This window comes from Hylobates moloch, unplaced genomic scaffold (genome assembly GCF_009828535.3).
Source record: "Hylobates moloch isolate HMO894 unplaced genomic scaffold, HMol_V3 SCAFFOLD_20, whole genome shotgun sequence".
Taxonomy (NCBI): domain Eukaryota; kingdom Metazoa; phylum Chordata; class Mammalia; order Primates; family Hylobatidae; genus Hylobates; species Hylobates moloch.
The window spans coordinates 52,117,523-52,137,135 of NW_026652295.1; the positions used below are offsets into that span (position 1 = coordinate 52,117,523).

Here is a 19,613-nt window from a genome sequence, read left to right on the forward strand (position 1 = left end):
GAAAAGCTATTCCATGTAAATGGTAACGAAAAGAGAGAAGGGATGGCTGTACTTATATCAGACAAGATGGACTTTCAGTCAAAATCTGTCATAGGAAGCAAATAAGGTGACTAATGATAAAGGAATCAATTCATCACTAAGATATAGCAGTTGTAAATATATATGCACTCAACATTAGAGCACCTAAATATATAAAGCAAATATTGACAAAAATGAAGGGAGAAATAGCAATACAATAATAGTAGAGAACCTTAATACTTCCAACAACGTATAGATATTCCAGAAAGAGTATAAACAGCAGACTTGAACAACACAATACAAAAAAGTGAACTTAACAGACATATAGAATATTCCATCCAACAGCAGCAGATGTTACACTTTTTTTCTCAAAAAAAATTACTTTTTTTTTTTCTCAAGCACACATGGGACATTCATCAGGGTAGAACACAAATTGGGCCACAAAACAAGTATTAACTGACTTAAGAGGACTTAAATCATACCAAGTATTTTTCTGACCGTAATAATGTGAAACTAGAAACTAACATGAAGAATGTTAGAACATTAAAATATGTGGAAATTAAACAATACACTACTGAAATAGATAAAGAAGAAATCGAAGGAAAATCAAAAAGTATCTTGAAACAAAAACAGAAACATAACATACCAAAACTTATGGGATGACCAAAAGCAGTACTAAGAGGGAAGTTTAACAATAAATGCTTAGATTGAGAAAAGAAGACAGGCCAGATACAGCAGCTCACATCTGTAATCCCAGCACTTTGGGAGGCCAAGGCAGGTGGATTGCTTAAGGCCAAGAGTTCAAGACCAGCCTGGGCAATATGGTGAAGCCTCGTCTCTACAAAAAACAAAAACAGAAACAAAAACAAAAACGAGATGTGGCGGCATGTGGCTGTAGTCCCAGCTACTTGGGAGACTGAGGTGGGAGGATAGTTTGAACCCAGGAATTTAAGGCTGCAGTGAGCCAAGATCGTGCCACTGCACTCCAGCCTGATCAACAGGTAAGATACTGTTCTCAAAAAACATAAATAAAATGTAAGCAACCTGAATGGCTCAATGATGAGTAAAGAAATGAATCAGCAACCAAAAATCACCCAACAAAGAAAAGCTCAAGACCAGATGGCTTCACAGGTGAATTATACAAAGAATGTAAAAAAGAATTAATATTAATCCTTCTGAAAATGTTTCAAAATCTTTAAGAAGAGGAAATACTCTTAAACTAATCTTTAAAAAGCCAGCATCACCCTCAAATTAAGGCAAGAAAATAACACTGCAAGAAAAGATTACGGGTCAATATCCCTGATTAACAAAGATACAAAAATTATCTACAAAGTACTAGCAAACAAAATCCAATACCACATTAAAGGACTTGTATACCACAATCAAGTAGGACTTAACCCTGGGATGCAAGGGTGATTCAACATACAAAAATCGATAAATGTGATATGCCACATGAACAAAATTGAGAATAAAAAATCAGATGGTCATCTCAATTGATACAGAAAAAGTATTTGACAAAATTCAACATTGACAAAAACTCTCACCAAATTAGATATAGAAGCAATGTACCTCAAGACAATAAAGGCCATATGTCAAAAGCCCACAGTTAACATCATACTAATTGGTGAAAAACTGAAAGCATTTTCTGAGATCAGGAAAAAGGCAAGGCTACTCACTTAACTCTCACCAGTTCTATTTAGCATAGAACTACAAGTCTTAGCTGGAGCAATTAGGCAAGAAAAAGAAATAAAAGGCTTCCAAATCAGAAAGGAACAAGTAAAATTGTCTGTTTGTAAATGACATCATCTGCAAACATATAAAATACCCTGAAGACTCCACTAAAAAACTGTTAGAACTAATAAGTGAACTTAGTAAATCTGCAGAATACAAATCAACATATAAAGATGAATTGCATTTCTACATACTTATTACAAACTATCTGAAAAGAAATAAAGAAATAAAGCAAAATTTATAACAACATCTAAAAGAATAAAATACTTAGGAATAAATTTAAGAAGGTGAAAATCTATTCACTAAAAATTACACAACTTTGATGAAAGAAATGGAAGACCCAAATAAATGGAACGATGTCATGTGTTCATGGATCAGAATAATTAATGTCAAAATGTCCATACTACCATATGTGATCTACAGATTAAGTGTAACATTTATCAAAATTCAATTGTCATTTTTCACAGAAATAGAAAAAACTTAAAATTCATAAGGAAACATATAAAACCTCAAAAGCCAAAGCAATCTTGAACAAAAAGAGTAAAACTGGAGACATCACATTTCCTAATTTCAAACTATATTTCAAGATTATAGTGATCAAAAGTAGCATAAAACAGACACATTAGACCAATGGAACAGAATAGAATGCCCAGAAATAAACACATGCATTAGTTAACCAATCTTTGACAAGGGCCGCAATAACATCCAATAGAGAAAGGATAGTCTCTTCAATAATAGTGTTAGGAAAAATAGATATCCACATGCAAAAGAATAAAATTGGATACTTTATCACCATATACCAAAAAAAAAAAAGACAAAAACACCTTAAATGTAATGTAATGCACTGGATTAAAGACTTAAAAGTAAGACCTGAAAATGAGGTAAGACCTATGCCTAGAAGACTTAGGGGGAGATCTCCTTGACACTGGTTTTCACAGGTTTTGGATTTGACACCAAGAGCACAAGCAACAAAAGCAAATATAAACAAGTTTGACTACATCAAACTAAAACTTTCTGCACAGCAAAGGAAATAACATAATGGAGAGACAGCCCATAGAATAAGATAAAATACTTGTAAACTATATATCCAGTAATGAGTTAGAATCAAAACAAGGAATTCATAAAACTCCATAGGAAAAGAAAGACAAATAGCCTGATTAATAAATGAGGACAGAATCTGAATAGGCTTTTTTTCCCCAAAAAGTCATACACATGGCCAACAGATACAGACTTACCTCAGAGATATTGCAGGTTTTATTCCAGACCACCACAATAAACTGAATATTGCAATAAAGCAAATTATAAGAGATTTTTTGTTTTCTTGTGTATATGTTTACAATATATTTTAGCCCATTAAGTGTGCATAGCATTATGTCTAGAAAGATAATATACATAATTAAAAATACTTTATTGCTAAAAAAATGCTATCAATTATCTGAGACTTCAGCATATCGTTATCTTTTGCTGGTATAGAGTCTTGCCTCCATGCTGATGTCAACTGACTGATCAAGGTGGTGGTTTTTGAAGATTAAGGTGGCAACAACTTTTTATAATAAGACAACACTGAAGTTTGTCACATTGATTGAATTTTTCTGTAACAAAAGACTTCTCTGTAGCATGTGATGGTGTTTGATAACATTTTACCCAAAGTAGAACCTCTTTCAAAATTGGGAGTCAATTCTCTCAAACCCTGCTACTGCTTTATCAATTAGGTTTATATAATATTCTAAATCTTTTGTTGTCATTTCAACGATGTCCAGATCATCACCGGGAGTAGATTCCATCTCAAAAAAACAAAAACAAAAAAACAAAACTTTCTTTGCTCATCCATAAGAAGCAATTCCTCATTCATTTAAGTTTTATCTATCATTAGATTTCAGAAATTCAGTCACATTCTTGGGATCCACTTTTAATTCTAGTTCTCTTAATATTTTCAATATATCTGCAATTATTTCCTCCATAAAAGTCTTGAACCCCTCAAAGTTATCTATGTGGTTAGAATCAACTTCTTCCAGGCTCCTATTAATGTTGATATTTTTACCTTCTCTCATGAGTTACAAATACTCTTAATGGCATCTAGAATGGTGAATCCTTTTCAGGTTTTCAACTGACTTTTCCCAAATCCATCAGAGGAATTACTATTGTATGGCAGCTGTAGTCTTATAAAATGTATTTATTAAATAATAAACCTTGAAAGTTGAAATTACTTTTTTTGAAATTACTTCTTGATTCATGGGTTGCAGAGTGGATGTTGTGTTAGCAGGAATGAAAACATTAATCTCCTTGTACATCTCCGGCAAAGGTCTTGGATAACTAGGTGCATTGTTGATGAGAAGTAATATTTTGAAAGGAATTTTTGTTTTCTGAGCAGCAGGTCTTAACAGTAGTCTTAAAATATTCAGTAAACCATGCTGTAACCAGATATGCTGCCATTCAGGCTTTGTTGTTTCATTTATAGAACACAGGCAGAGTAGATTTGGCATAATAAGGCCCTGAGATTTTCAGAATGGTAAATGAGCACTGGCTTCAACTTAGTTACCAGCTGCATTATCCCCTAATAAGAGGGTCAGCCTGTTTGTTTGTTTGTTTTTTAATATTTGAAGCTTAGTATCCAGGTGCAGTGACTTCTCCTTTCTAGCTATGAAATAAAGGAAGGGTAAATTCTTGAAATAGAGATTGTTTTGTCTAGACTAAAAATCTGTTTAGTATAGCTATCTTTATCAATTATCTTAGATTTTATGGATAACTATAAACTTTTATTTTATAGAGATGTCTTCTTTCCTTAAACCTCATGAACCACCTTCTGCTAGCTTCAAATTTTGCAGCTTCCTTACCTCTTACAGCCTTCATAGAATTGAAGAGAGTTACAGCCTTATCCTGGATTAGGCTTTAGTTTAAAGGAATGTCATGGCTAGTTTGACCTTATATTCAGACCACTAAAATTTTCTCCGTATCAGCAATAAGGTTGTCTCACTTTCTTGTCATTTGTGTGTTCACTAGAATAGCACTTTTAATTCCTTCAAGAACTTTTCTTTTGCATTCACAACTTTGGCAGAAGAGGCCTAGCTTTCGACCTCTCTTGGCTTTAGACATGCCTTCCTTGCTCATCCTAATTATTTCTTATTATTTAGAGAGACATGGGACTCTTCCTTCCACTTGACTACTTAGAGGCCATTGTAGGGTTATTAATTGGCCTAGTCTCAACATTGATGTGTCTCTGAGAATAGGAAGCCCCAAGGCAATAGAGAGACACAGGAATGGCTGGTTGGCTGGTTGCTGGAGCAGTCATAACACACACAGTATTCATCTATTAAGTTTGCTGACTTATCTGGGCCTAGTTTGTGCTGCCCCCAAACAATTCCAATAGTAACATCAATGATCAGTGATCACAAGTCACCGTAAAAGATATAATAATGAAATGTCTGAAATATTGCAAGAATTAGCAAAAGTGACACAGAGACAATATGAGCATATGTTGTTGGAAAATGGCACTAATATACTTGCTTGATGCAGGGTTGCCACAAACCTTAGATTTATAAAAAATGCAATATCTGTAAAACTCAATAAAGTGAAGATCAATAAAATGAGGTATGGCTATATGCGAAAAGGTGCTCAATATCACTAATCATCAGGGAAATGCAAATAGAATAACATTTCACTCCTGTCATTCCGGCTATAATCAAGAAAAGGATAACAAGAGTTGAGGATATGGATGGATATAAGGGAACCTTTGTAGACTCTTGATGGGAATATGAAATGGTCCAGTCATTATGGAAAACAGTATGAGGGTTCCACACACACAAAAAACAGAACTACCATAGAATCCTTCAATTCTACTTCTATGTATACATCCAAAGAAAATAAAATTATATCTTCAAGAGACATGTGCAATCACAAGTTCATTTTAATATTATTCAGTCGCTAATATAGGAAAACAGCCTAGTTCATGCTCCTAGATAAATAGATAAAGAAAATTTGAGGGTGTGTGTGTGTGTGTGTGTGTGTGTGTGTGTGTGTGAGATTGAATATTACCAGCCTAATAAAAAGCAAATTCTGCCATTTCAACAATGCAGATGAAACTGAAGGACATCATACTAAATGAAATAAGCCAAACAGATAGACAAATATTCTATTATCTAACATACATGTAGAATCTAAAACACTCAAACTCATAAGAACTGAGGGTAGCACAGTAGTTGAATAGACAAATATTTTATGATCTAGCATATATGTAGAATCTAAAACAGTCGCTCTCATAAAAGCCGAGAGTTAGAAAACTGGTTGCCAGGAGCTAGAGGATTGAGGAAATGGGGAGATATTAGTCAAAGGATCAGACTTTCAGTTTGAAGATGAATAACTTCTGGAGACCTAGTGTATAGCATGGTGACTATCATTAATAGTACTGTATTATTTACTTGAAATTTTCCAACAGAGTAGATATTAACTGCCCTCACCACACACACACAATGGTAACTGTGTGCTGATAGATGTGTTAATTTAATTGTGGCAACAGTGTATACATATATCATCACATTGGACACCTTAAAAGTGTATGGTTTTTGTCAATAATAATACCTTAACAAAGCTGATAAATTCAAATAAAACAGGTACTACATGTATAAAATGTAATATTATCCAACAATAAAAAGAAATTGAATTTTACTTAGTGAAAGAAGGTAGTCTGAAAAGGTTACTTAGTAGGTGATCCTATTTATGACATTCCTGAAATAGCAAAGCTAGGCAGACGGGATAAAAGAGTGATTGCCAGAGACTGGGAGGCAATGTGGGGGCTGGGGGTGGGGAGTGGGGAGAAGTTTTAATAAGTGATGCAAAAGAATTTTAGGGTAAAACTATTCTGTATGATACTGTAATTGTGTTTAATTAACATTATGCATTTATCAAAACACAGCTCTGTAACACAAAGAGTCACACTTAATGTTTGTAAATTTAATAAAAGGACTCCCTTCCCCTAAGAATTCACCATATTGTCCTCCATCAAGAGGTCCCTAGCCAGTCTGCCTTTGTCTGCCTCACTGTCAGAATCTTTTTACTGTGGTATGTTGAATACTTTTCTAGGTTATTTAGTTGTGTTTAGAAAGGAGGAACAGGGAAAAGTGAATCTTTTCCAACTTTTCTGGATCTAGAAATTCAGTAATTCAATTTAAAATTTTATTTTTTAATTATTGCCAAGATTTTTTCAAATATTATCCTTTTGAATCTTCTTTAAATTGTCTGCTCATATCTGTGCTCCATTTTCTATTGGGAGATTTATTTTCCTTGCTTTGACATAAAAATTATCTGTGTATTGTTTATTCTGTAGATTTTGTAGATTTTCCAAGTGTGTTGGTTATCTTTTAAGTCTTTTTTTCCCACAGAAAGAAGATTTTAGTTTATAGTACTTTTTATATCGTTTTATATAATTTTGTTAATTTTGTTGTAATACTTGACAATTTTCCCAAAATACTTTCTTCTAAATCTATTTTTTTCCCAAACTAGGTATCTGAGAAATAGCTCTCACATTTTCTTCTGATATCTTGATTTTTATTTAGAACAGTAATAAAAATCTGCAAAGAAGTACAACTCTTTCCTCTAGTAGAGAAAGGGAGAATATATCAGGTTAGGTGGGGAATATAAATTTTAAAATCTGTATTAGCCTTTCCCTGGATATTTTCATATGTCTTCTGGAGAATGTGTTGATCCTGCTTCTCTTGATGTGAATTATAGCAGATTATGAGAGCTATTACTGAGTATAATGTGTTATGTAGGTAAATGTAGATGAACAAAAATAGTTAAGAATCACTGATGAATCTAATCCATTAATTTATCCAAATAATTAATCAGTTGTAAAATTGTTTTGATTTTTTTTCCTTACTAATCTCATGCTAACTTCATATTTACTTAATTTCTATATGTGCCAAGATATGTTTTTTCTGGATATTTTTCCATACTACTGATAACATTCTACTTCTAAATCAGTACCCAATTAACTTAATTATTTATTTACTTGTATTTAATATGTCTTATGGTAGAATTTCCTTATTCCTCTTTTTTCAAATAATTGTATTAAAAATTCATTTAAATATGGCACTTTGAGTTTATTACTTTGATTTCCTGAGATCCAAACTAAAATAATTGTGAAAGAATAAAAATGATATAAACCAAAGAGTGAAAAAAATCCATATGGCAATGGAAGTGAACACAATATCATAAATAAAGTGAATAGATAAATGATTATCAATATGGCAAGGCAGAAAATCTCAGTCTTGAATGGTAGGATAATACTATGACAGCTAATTAACTCTGCAGAATTCATGAGATATTAAATATTTGGATGTATTAGTGAAGGTAGGGTGGAGGCACAGGGCAGAAAATGAAGGGAACTGGTCAAAGGCATTCCACCATGGAGGAGAATATCAGCTACATCCTGCACTAACAGATGATTCCCTCTTTTCCACCTACAGAATGGAAGTTCAGATCTCTTAGGAAGCTGTGAGGTGATTCTCCCAGCAAATCTAGTAGCACAACATAAAGGAGAAAGAGGAGAGCATGGGATCCAGAAAACATTTGTTTCAACCTAGAAATTGTTAAAAGTTTCAGAAAAAAGACTTGTACAGTAGGCCTGAATCATGAAAATAGAAAACAGAGAATTCATAGATTCTCAGATAAATATGAGAATTCTGAAGAACAAATTGATATTCTTTTTGTAGTGGATCCAATGTAGCAGCTTGAAAATTTTACAGCACAGCTTAAAAGCATACACCGGGGGAAATAAGTAATTAAACTTATTAGAAAACAAAAGCAGGAAGAAAAATCTAAGCACAAACATGTAAAGACAATATTTATCTACTCACGATGTAAACACCAAGTTTATTGTATCTCAAATTATGACCATTATAAATGAACTATTACTATATTATGTTAAATGACAGGATGGTAGGTTGATTTATGTTTGTAGAATTACTAGATTCTTAACTGTCAAAGACCGCTATTTTGTATAGTATGACACGTAATACTTTTATAGCTGTGTTTTGTTTGTTTGTTTGAGACTGAGTCTCACTCTGTTTCCCAGGCTGGAGTGCAGTGGCGTGATTTTGGCTCACTGTAATCTCTCTGCCACGTTCAAGCAATTCTCTTGCCTCAGCCTCCTGAGTAGCTGGGACTACAGGTGCATGCCACTATGCCCTGCTAATTTTTTATATATTTAGTAGAGATCGGGTTTCGCCATGTTGGCCAGGCTGGTTTGAACTCTTGACCTCAGGTGATCCTCCTGCCTTGGCCTCCCAAAGTGCTGGGATTACAGGCGTGAGCTACCGTGCCTGGCCTCTTTTAGCTTTTTGATATGTGTGTGTATTAGACCTTTTAAAAATAAAAACTTTTAGATATTCATACCTATTTAATATTCTAAATGAACTTTAAAATATTTGTATAATAAAATCCCATTGGGATATAGAATTGAATTAAATTTAAACTAGAAAAGTAATTTGTGAAGAATCAACATTTTTACAATATTGTCTTCCCTCCAGCAATTGTATATTCTTTTTAATTATCTGACTTCAGTAGAGTTTTACATCATTCTTTTCTTAATTGAATGCTCTATATTTCATGAATTGTTACCTAAGTATTTTTCCTTATTTCTGTTATAAATAACCTTTTAAAAGATAACTTCAACTTTAGACAGGGAAAAAAAGAACACTAAATACTATATTACAAGCTTCAACTATTTTTAAACCTTATAAGTTTTTAACATTTATTTTGTTCTCAGTTGCTTTACTACATATTTATCAACTCCAATTTTACTTATTTCCTTAGATTTTGTAAGTATAAAATAACATAGCCTGCATGTGCTAATTTGGTTTCCCTATCTCTAATAGCTTTGTGTTATTTTGTTTCCAAGCCTTATTGCATTGCTATCAAACATGATGAAAATTGACATTTTAATCCTGATTCTAAGTGTATAGCAATGCTACACAATTAAATTATGAATTTACACTGAATTTTTAACTGTTTTCTAAATTTATACTGAATTTCTAGTTTGTTTTTTCAAGAAAAAATTTTTGCCTACTTCCAGCTGCAGCTGTCTACTTCACAGCAGTGACATTTTTATTCTGTAGGATTTCCAATAGTCACCAATTTTCTTCCATACTAGCTGTATTGTTTAAAAGCATAGGATTCAATATCCATAGCTTTCTAGCAAAGAGGGAACGGTTTTGATTTTTTTTCTATGTAAGGCTTTCTAACTTTTGAAAACCATAAACCCTACAATATTTTGGGGCTCTCAGGCACATCGTAATATCAATTAGCTATTGTATTCCCACTGTCTATATGATGTGCATTCACATTCATTCATTCACTGAACTACAATAAGCCAGGCATTATTCAAGGTGGTGGAGATACAGCAGTGGGTAAAAGGCACTCTAAACTCATGAAGCTTACATACTAGTGGAGAGAGACAGAAAATGAACAAATAAATGTGTGAATAGTTACTATTTTAGATGATAAGGATTAAGGAGAACAACAAGGCAGAAAGGGAGGATAGATTATATATATATATATATATATATATATATATATATATTTTTTTTTTTTTTTTTTTTTTTTTTTTTTAATCCAGGCTGGAGTGCAGTGGCGCAATCTCGGCTCACTGCAAGCTCCACCTCCCGGGTTCACGCCATTCTCCTGCCTCAGCCTCTCCGAGTAGCTGGGACTACAGGCGCCCGCCACCACGCCCGGCTAATTTTTTTGTATTTTTAGTAGAGACAGGGTTTCACCGTGGTCTCGATCTCCTGACCTTGTGATCCACCCGCCTCGGCCTCCCAAAGTGCTAGGATTACAAGCGTGAGCCACTGCGCCTGGCCGATTTAATATTAATATATGGATCAGGGAAGGCCATTCTAATAAAATGATATTTGAAGAGCAAACTCAATTAAGGGAGAAAAAGAGCATACAATTCTCTGGGGAAGAAATAATGTAGACCGAGGAAATGTCTAAGGGCCCGAGCCAGCAGTGTCTGTCTGGGTAGCCTTAGAGTAGATGGAGAAGGGAGACTCATGGGTCTATGTAGCTGGTAACCAGATCACTGGGGCCATGTAAGGCTTTGGATTTTACTCCAAGTGGGGTGATGTTTCATTTGGAATTACATTTTTCTTCATGTGATGCAAGTCTAAATATCTGTGGCTAAATCCAAAGTTCAATTTTCTCTCACATAAAAATGTGGAGGAACACAATCCAAGGAAAGAATTTGAGCTCTGATCTGCAAAGTTCTCTGGGAGTTGAGCTCCTTCTAGTTCATGGTTCCAGTATCCCTCAGGCTCTAAGCAGCAGAATGGAAGAGGGAAGATGTTTGCAATACAGATTATATAGCAAACCACGTTTTCTGTATGTAAAACTGGAAGGTGTTGGTAGAACTCACCTTATTTCAGTTCTAACATTTTTGCCTATGGTTATCAGTCTTGAACTTACCTGCAGTTTTATTATCAGTATGAGGTTTTTCTTTTTCCTTCCTCTTTTCTTTTCTTCTTTCTCTCTTCTCTTCTCTCTCTGCTCTTCTCTTCTCTTTTCTCTTTTGTTTTCTTTTTTTTTTTTTTTTTTTTTTTTTTTTTTTTTTTTTTTTTTTTTTTTGACAGAGTCTCACTCTGTTGCCCAGGCTGGAGTGCAGTGGTGCAATCTCAGCTCACTGCAACTTTTGTCTTCTGGGTTCAAGCGTTCTTCTGCCTCAACCTCCTGAGTAGCTAGGATTACAGGCACATGCCACTACGCCTGGCTAATTTCGTATTTTTAGTAGAGATGGGGTTTCACCATATTGGCCAGGCTGGTCTTGAACTCCTGACCTCAAGTGATCCACCCGCCTCAGCCTCGCAAAGTGCTAGGATTACAGGCGTGAGCCACCGCTTAAGGACAGCATGAGCGTTTTCTTATATGGATGGATTAGGTTGATGGAGGTTCCAGACCTAAGTATTGGTTGACTCCTTGACCTTACCTGCTGTCTGAATCCAGTTTGAAGAAAGTGTCGGCTTTTTTGGGAAAAACTGTATCTTTCACTGAATCCTAACATTTATCTTGGGAACTCTGGGGGATGGGGTATTGAACTGGAGCACTGAAAAGCATAGATACATTTTCCAATTGGCAAGAGATTAGGGAAAATATAAATGTTAAATCAAATTGAGAAATAACTTCTACTGTTAAATAAGAGAGTGGCTCTTTTGTTAGAAAAACACACATGAATACTTATCCACAGACCCTCACAAACACACATATAAGGCATTCTCTCATTTCCTGTGAAAAATCAAATGAAAATATTATAATTTACAAAGGAGTGAATGATTGACAGACTTCATCATTTTGGAAGTTATCTGACTCCTTAAGATAATATATAGGTATCTAGAAATATATTTTAGAGAAATACATAAAATATTAAAAATCATATATTCATATATATGTTCATATATAAAAATGTCTGATTATATAAAATATCTGAAATATACATATATCCAGATTGATGATACAGATATAGATATATAGAGAGAGATCTGTACACTAGGAGGTTCTCGGGTTTCCATTACTCACTCCAAGTGGCTCCCTGTGATAACTTATCCAGAAATTGACTACATGCCCAGAACTGGCATCCTTTTGAATACAGCAGCTTTCCTCAGCCTTGAACTCTCTCTATATTCCATGACTCAGTAAAATTTAAGTGTCATCCCTGTAGGGTAAGAGTGTATTAGCATGTAAAATATTTTAAACCGTGAATAAAGGACCTGAAGGATCTCTCACTTCTGCTTTTATAATAATTCAAACTTAAGATCTTAATTTTAAGGTCACCAGATGTGTCACAATAGTGTGTCACATAATCAATGTTCTTGAACTTTACATTTGGATAATATACCAACTTTTCTGTTCCACTGAACTTGCTAAAAGTGTAACATACTTTTTTTTTTTTTAATTTGCTATTTTCTTTGGATTTCTAGGTTTGCTTCATTATTCTGACAACACCCTATAAAATTGTAAAAATGCTAAGGAGTCCATATATTTTTGCTAACTTTTCATATGAAAGAAGACCACTCCTGAATTCCTTATATTGTTGACAGTAGTGGAATGAACTATTTCAGATTATTCTCAGACATCAGGGAAGGGATGGTAAACTAAAACCAGCAAATTAAGAAGACTCTTGAACGTCTTTTGAAATTGGCTTAACAGGCAAAGTGAGGGGGCAAGGTGCTCATTAACGTAATGCCTTACTTTTACAAAGAGAGTGCTCTGTTCCGTGTCAAGTGTTCCCACATGACTCAAAAAAATAAATATATAACTTTGGGTCTGGTTAGAATTTTCTTCCCATTTTTTTGTGCACTGTGCTTGTGAACCACTTAAAGGTAATGGCTCAAGAGGCATTAAACGCTGTAATTCTAAAATGTTGTACCACACGTTTTAACTGAAGTGTATACTTGCTCACTTATCCATAAGTCAATTTGATTCATAATCATCGATGGATTCCTATATACTAGACATTGTGCTTGGCTCTTCCCTCATGCTATTTACATTTTAGGGGGCAGCAGGAAACTTGCAGGGTTAAAAATGAATAACCAAAAATCCAAAGTAGCTAAGTGCTGATAAAGATGACTGGGATCAAGGAAAAAACTGAGTGGGGACCTATTTTATATATTTTGTTAGAAAAAATGCTTTTATCAGGTGACAATCAATAGTACTCATAGTATTTCATTAATAAAATAGACAAGAGATAGAAATATGGTCCGTACAGTCTCTACAGGGAGGGAGAATTTGTTAGTGCACATGCAAAAAGAGAACATGAAGTCAGTGATTTGTTTGCAATCTAATGGTGGAATAGTTCCACGTTTCACAGTGGCAGACCAAGGCTGCTATAATTGAGAAAAAGAGGTATGAGGCACGGAAGCAAAGGAATAAATCAAATTTGCAGATCGTGTCTAAGAAAAATATTTTCAGTATGCCTGCTGGCACCAGGAACTCATTAGAAACAAATAGAGTAAAAGCCTACTAAATTTTTTAGAGAATCATTTTGCTAAAGAACTCACAAGCCTAGGTAAACACCAAACTAAACCAAACTAGGTAACAACAACAAAAAAATCCCTAACTGTTCTAGCATCAAAGCAATACTGAGGCCCCCATATTTACATGAGCAAGGATAAAAAATCATATTCCCAATGATTATTGCAATTGTGGTCAAAGAAAAAAATGAACAACAGACAAGAAAATCTTCCAGAAAGTGGAGCTAAGAACCACACAAAGATAAAAAAAAAAATACACACGCGCACGCGTGCACACACATGGATATTTATATTAAATATACACATAAAATAATATAATTAAATTTATATATAATACATAGATCACCAGATCTAGACCTCAAGGTTAACATTTGACATCACCCAGAGATCCAGGATTTGAACTGGGTTCAGAGACAGGTTGAGAATATGCATGACTTTTTTCTTCCTAGGAAGAGATTTCTACAGGTTTGAAGAAGGGATGCATGGACATCTTGTGGCCAGATGTGTAACCCTTTATTTTACTGATGGATACGTTTGATCTCTTTGAAGGTCATTTGTTAGGCTGGATGTAAAGTAGTCATTACTTTTGGTCTACAGTAACTCTGTTTCTATAAATAGAAACAAATAAATTGGGCTGTATTAACAAATGAATAGTATAGCCATCCTGACGTTGAAAAGCTGAAAAAAAGAACTAACATTTAGGAAATTTTAACATAATATTGAGATTCTCTCAGGTTAAAGAGAAAAGAACTCTAAACAATTATTGGAGTCCAGCTGGTAGGCTTCTTTTTATGCAGAGGCCTGGATTAGTAATTCTGGAACTATTTTGTATATACTTTGGAATTAAATAAGTGGATATCTTGAGACTAGAAGACAGATTTCTCATTGTTGGTGAAAGGATTTACAAACATGGAAAGGAGAAGATAGAGTGAACCCAGTGATGGTAGATTAAAATTAGAGATATCAAAATCTACTCAAAACTTTTAATACGTAGACACATAAATGTAGACATAGATATGTATGTCTGTTTGTATCGTGTGTGTGTGTGTGTGTGTGTGTGTGTGTGTGTGTGTGTTTTATAGGTGCTCTGTGCAGAGGATTTAGAAACAATAGTGCTCCAGAAGCAATGAGCACAACTTACCTGGATCTCAGACCTAGGTTTCCAAACACCATTTTCTATTAAAAAAATGAGACTCTTAGAAGAAATGGCTGATTCTAGTGCTGGAGAATGGGAAGTTCATGATGAACCTGGAATATTTTCATTTGCCAGAACATAGCAAAATGTTTAAAGAATGATGAAGAGATGTAAAAGCATTTATAATTCAGTTTCAGAGAATTCCCACTTGCCAAGTCTTGGATAATTTGAGCATATAATAAATAACATTTTAAAAATATAACTCACCAAATAAGAATTTATAAGTCCACCTAGATAGAAAGAATAGATGGAAGGGAGGTAGAGAGGAAGGGAAGAAGGGAGGGAGGGAAGAAGGGAGGGAGGGAAGGTAGGTAAAATCTTTTGTTACAGTACAATGGCAAAAAATAAATGTGAAAAAGTATAGAATTAAAAATCACCATTTAGTGAACGTAATCATCTATTCAGGCAAGGATCATCAGCAGATGGTTTAATCAGATTGAAAGTTTGAGAAGTAACAGGGATTTACATAATCTCAAAGTATCTTCCCACAAGGTTCTTATTAGTTACAAAAGGAGTAGTAATACCATCATAGTAGAAGTAACTGGCAAACATTATCTAAACCAAGTGATCAAAGTTAACATCACCAGTAAATGGGATAAATCAGCATCATTTGCCTCTTGATAGCATGCAATAATATCAGATCATTTTTGTGGGACACCTGCCAAACGCCTGATGCTACTCATGAGGAAACATCAGACAAATTGAAATTGAAGTACATTCTACAAAATTACTGGCCTGTGTCTTGAAACACACTAAATGACTGCTGAACTGTTCAAGATTAATTTAGCAGTCTAAAAAAAACATGACAACTGAATGTAATGTGGGACCTCATGTTTTCTTTTGCTGTAAAGGATGTTATTGAGACAATCAGAAAATTCAGAATAAGGTTCACAGATTAGATAATAGGATTGTATCAATAGTATTATCCTGATTTTGAAAATAATTCCGAAACTATATGATAAGGACCTTGTTTTTAGGAAAACCACACTGAGAAATTTAAGAATAAAGAGGCATCATGGCTGCAAGTCAGTCTCAATAGCTCAGAAAGAAATCATACAGATATGGATAGAGCAGAATAAAACAGATATGATAAAATAGTCGTATTAGCATTTGTGAAACCTGAATGAAGGACATAAGGAAAATTTTTGTACTATTGCAACATTTTTGTACATCTGATATCTGTTAAAAAAAAAAAAAAAGTCAGCCTTCTTCACTGTCCCCCCCCTGAAAGCAAGTATCCTGCCTACTACAGATTCTAAGTGAAGAGGTTGGCAAAGGTACATCTTTTGAGTACAGATTGAAGTATTGCTTAATATATTAGTCTTGACAATATAATTTCTTCGTCAAGATTGTTTACAACTAAAACCACAGAGTTTTCTATTACCTCCAAGTCTCCAGAAAATCATGGATCCTATCAGTTTGGTCTTTCAGCAGAGAAAAACTTTCTCTAATGAATAAATTTTAGGCAAACAGTGGAAGACAAAAAGTTGCATTTAAATTACAAAAAAATAGATAGATACCAGGTACATGTCATTTCTGACATTTGTGACGAGTGATATCCAATTGGAAACCCTTTCTAAACTTATGTACATTTGATGACCTGCTCAAAATAGTAGTTGCTACTATAACAGTCATCCACATAGTTTATATTAAGTAATATCAATTTATTAAATATTTATTAATTTTTTCCTTTACAGAGAAACGAAATCCATAGCATGAAAATTTGACACCTTGTTAAAATTAAGGCATGTAATCTTTCATCAAGGATGAATCTTTTAAGGAGGCATTCATTCAAATAATAAATGTAATCACTTATCTTACCACTTTAAGTTGTATTTATATCTCTCATTTCCACAGGAGTTTTGCCTAACTAAAAAAGAAAAAAAACTACCTCCCCATCACCCCCCCAAAAAAATCTCCCCTGAAACAGGAGCAGTATTCCCTTCATTTTATTCATAAGGAAGTTAACATAAGAGAAATCTGACTTTCCCAAGAGCCAGTAGGTAAAGCCTTGTGTTAAATCCAGTCTTCCATTCCTTTCTTCTTCTGAGAGTTGGTTTTGTTCCATTTCAATATCCTATTTTGAATATAATAATCGTAATAACTATATGCTGTTGTAGACATCCACTTTTAATCTGCTTATATTTTGGTTTTTTAAATATAATTTTGAAGCTGAGAAGGCAGTTTAAGGAATGCAGCTATCTGTAAGTATAAAAGGAGGTTATTTGTTGAATTTTGTTTATCTAAATGTGAAACAAAGATCTGTGTTTCAGTTAATTATTACATTACCCATCTGTCCGTATCTTGGCTTGAAAGATTCATTTTCATATTAGATTAAAAATCTTAATCAGTTAATTTGCATTCAATTTTGTTTTTTAAAAAGATGAGAGAATTGGCACATCAGAAGTCTTAAAATACAGAATGGAAAAATTAGAGGCCAGCCCACATTTGTGTTCTTATTTACAGTACTTTATAGAATGTTATGTTTAAAATGTCATCTAAAAAATAGGATAACTAGTAAGAAAAGTGGATATTTCATTTATAATTCTAGTTTAAAATTTAAAATGCATTCTGTAATTCACGTCTTTTTTTAAGCTTTTGTCATGCTTTTTGACAACGTAGTTAAAGTCTAACTTAATGTTGAGGTAGGATCATGTCATTTATTAGAACATGTTATATTTGCAAGAGAAATAGCAAAGAAAATGTTAATATTGGCAAAAAATATTTTGAGTAACAATGCAATTTCAAAAATGAAAAAAAGTAGAGTTCTTGAAAAATAAGTGTGCCACTTTTTTCTCAAAATTACCTGTATAGTCACCTTGTAACGGTAGAATTCTTTTTCATATCAGTACGTTTCATGGAGCCCATCAATAAAGTAAATAATGGCTGGGTGTGGTGGCTCATGCCTGTAATCTCAGCACTTTGGGAGGCCGAGGTGGGCGGATTACTTGGTCATGAGTTCGAGACCAGCCTTGCCAATGTAGTGAAACCTTGTCTCTCCTAAAAATACAAAAATTAGCTGGGCATGGTAGCAGCCACCTGTAATCCCAGCTACTTCAGAGACTGAGGCATGAGAATTGCTTGAACCCAGAGGTGAAGGTTGCAGTGAGCCAAGATCGCACCACTGTACTCTAGCATGGGAGAGGGATACTCTGTCTCAATAAATAAATAATAATAATAAAGTAAATCATATAATTAGTGTAGTTTTATAAGTTAAAATTTGAAAGTCTCTTTTAATGTTAATACAGGTCTTTGATATAATCAAAATTTTGCGAGTAGAATTCTGGATGATAGTTCATTATTCTAACTCGAACATCTAATTTGTTTTGCTGTTATTGTTGTTATTATTCTGCTTGTAAAGCTTTATAATTCAATTAAGATTGGGTAGTAGTAGAATAGACATATAGCAACTGGGGCAAGGAACTGATTATCTGAATCCTGCCAATGAGTAACAAAGTCTATCTAAATGGTGCCAAGGAAAATATATCCTCAGCTGTCAAATAAAGGAACATTTTATTACCAGCTGATGTTCTAACTTTTATCCTCAGAATAAATCTCTAATGAGCGATGTTATATTCTAATGAAAACCTGTTTCATTTAACTTCCACTCCCACTCCGCACTTACACAAAAATTGCTCTCAAGACGATCGCTGTCACGCCTTCCTGCCTTTGGGACACTCTATTCTGATTCTTTCCCTCCTATGCACACACATGCTACATTCCATATTTCCCAGTCATTTCTGCTGACTCCTCCTTCTCTATTAAGTTTCTAAACATTTAAGTTTCCCACTTTTGGATGGGGTATACCCAGGATATTTTTTCAATTAAATTAACGTTTGCTTTCTACATGATTCCCTCATCCAGTATGTGATGTTAAATATCACCTCTGAGCACATGACTTCCACACTTGTGGCTATCCCTTGTGTCTCCCTGGTATCCAACCTCATAATCAAGTTTTATCCAAGGAAGCAACTACAACTCAACATGTCAAGAAAAAAACCTCTTCATATTTTCATCTTCTATGCTGTTCTCTACCATCCCTGTTCTTCTCTGACTCTACACAACACCTTGATCTAGCTGGAGGCTCAGGCACAAACATAGGGGTCATTCTCATTTATTCCTTTTTCTTATCTCCTGGTGACAATCATGCAGCAAAGTCCTCTAATTTTACCTTCAAAATACATCTCTTACCTGTTTGTCTCTGCTGACGCCATGGTAGTTCAAGTCACTTCTCTTCTAGACACCTGCAGCTGCTTCATAACTCCTCCAACTATTTGCTATCAGGGTCCTGGTAAGAAATAGATGGTACATCACAAGACGAGGGCGTCATTGAAGAATGAACAAGGGATGAGAAAACAGTGTCTGGGTCAGCCCAAGGCCATATGGAGCAAGGCAAGGATGTAGTTACTGAAATCTGGCATGAGCAGTGACTATAGGAAGTCCCCCCAACCTGGGCCACTGACAGCATCTGATGCCTTAGGTATGGGAGCATGAGGGATGTCAAACCTCAGCTCAGCAGATATGTTCTTGGGGGGACATTTCTTCAATTTCTTTCTCCTTTCACTGTGAATTCTGCCATTGGCCAAACCCAATGGGAAGAGAGATGGCTAGGGTGTCTGATACTGTCTATAATGATCAGCCTCCCTGGATGG

General features: G+C 34.4%; 1 pseudogene; it reads right to left on the bottom strand.

The window, feature by feature from the left end:
• LOC116459817 (methylosome subunit pICln-like) overlaps positions 1–19,175 on the bottom strand; it is a 38,425-nt pseudogene extending 19,250 nt beyond the window's left edge.
• Between the last annotated feature and the right edge of the window lie 438 nt (positions 19,176–19,613).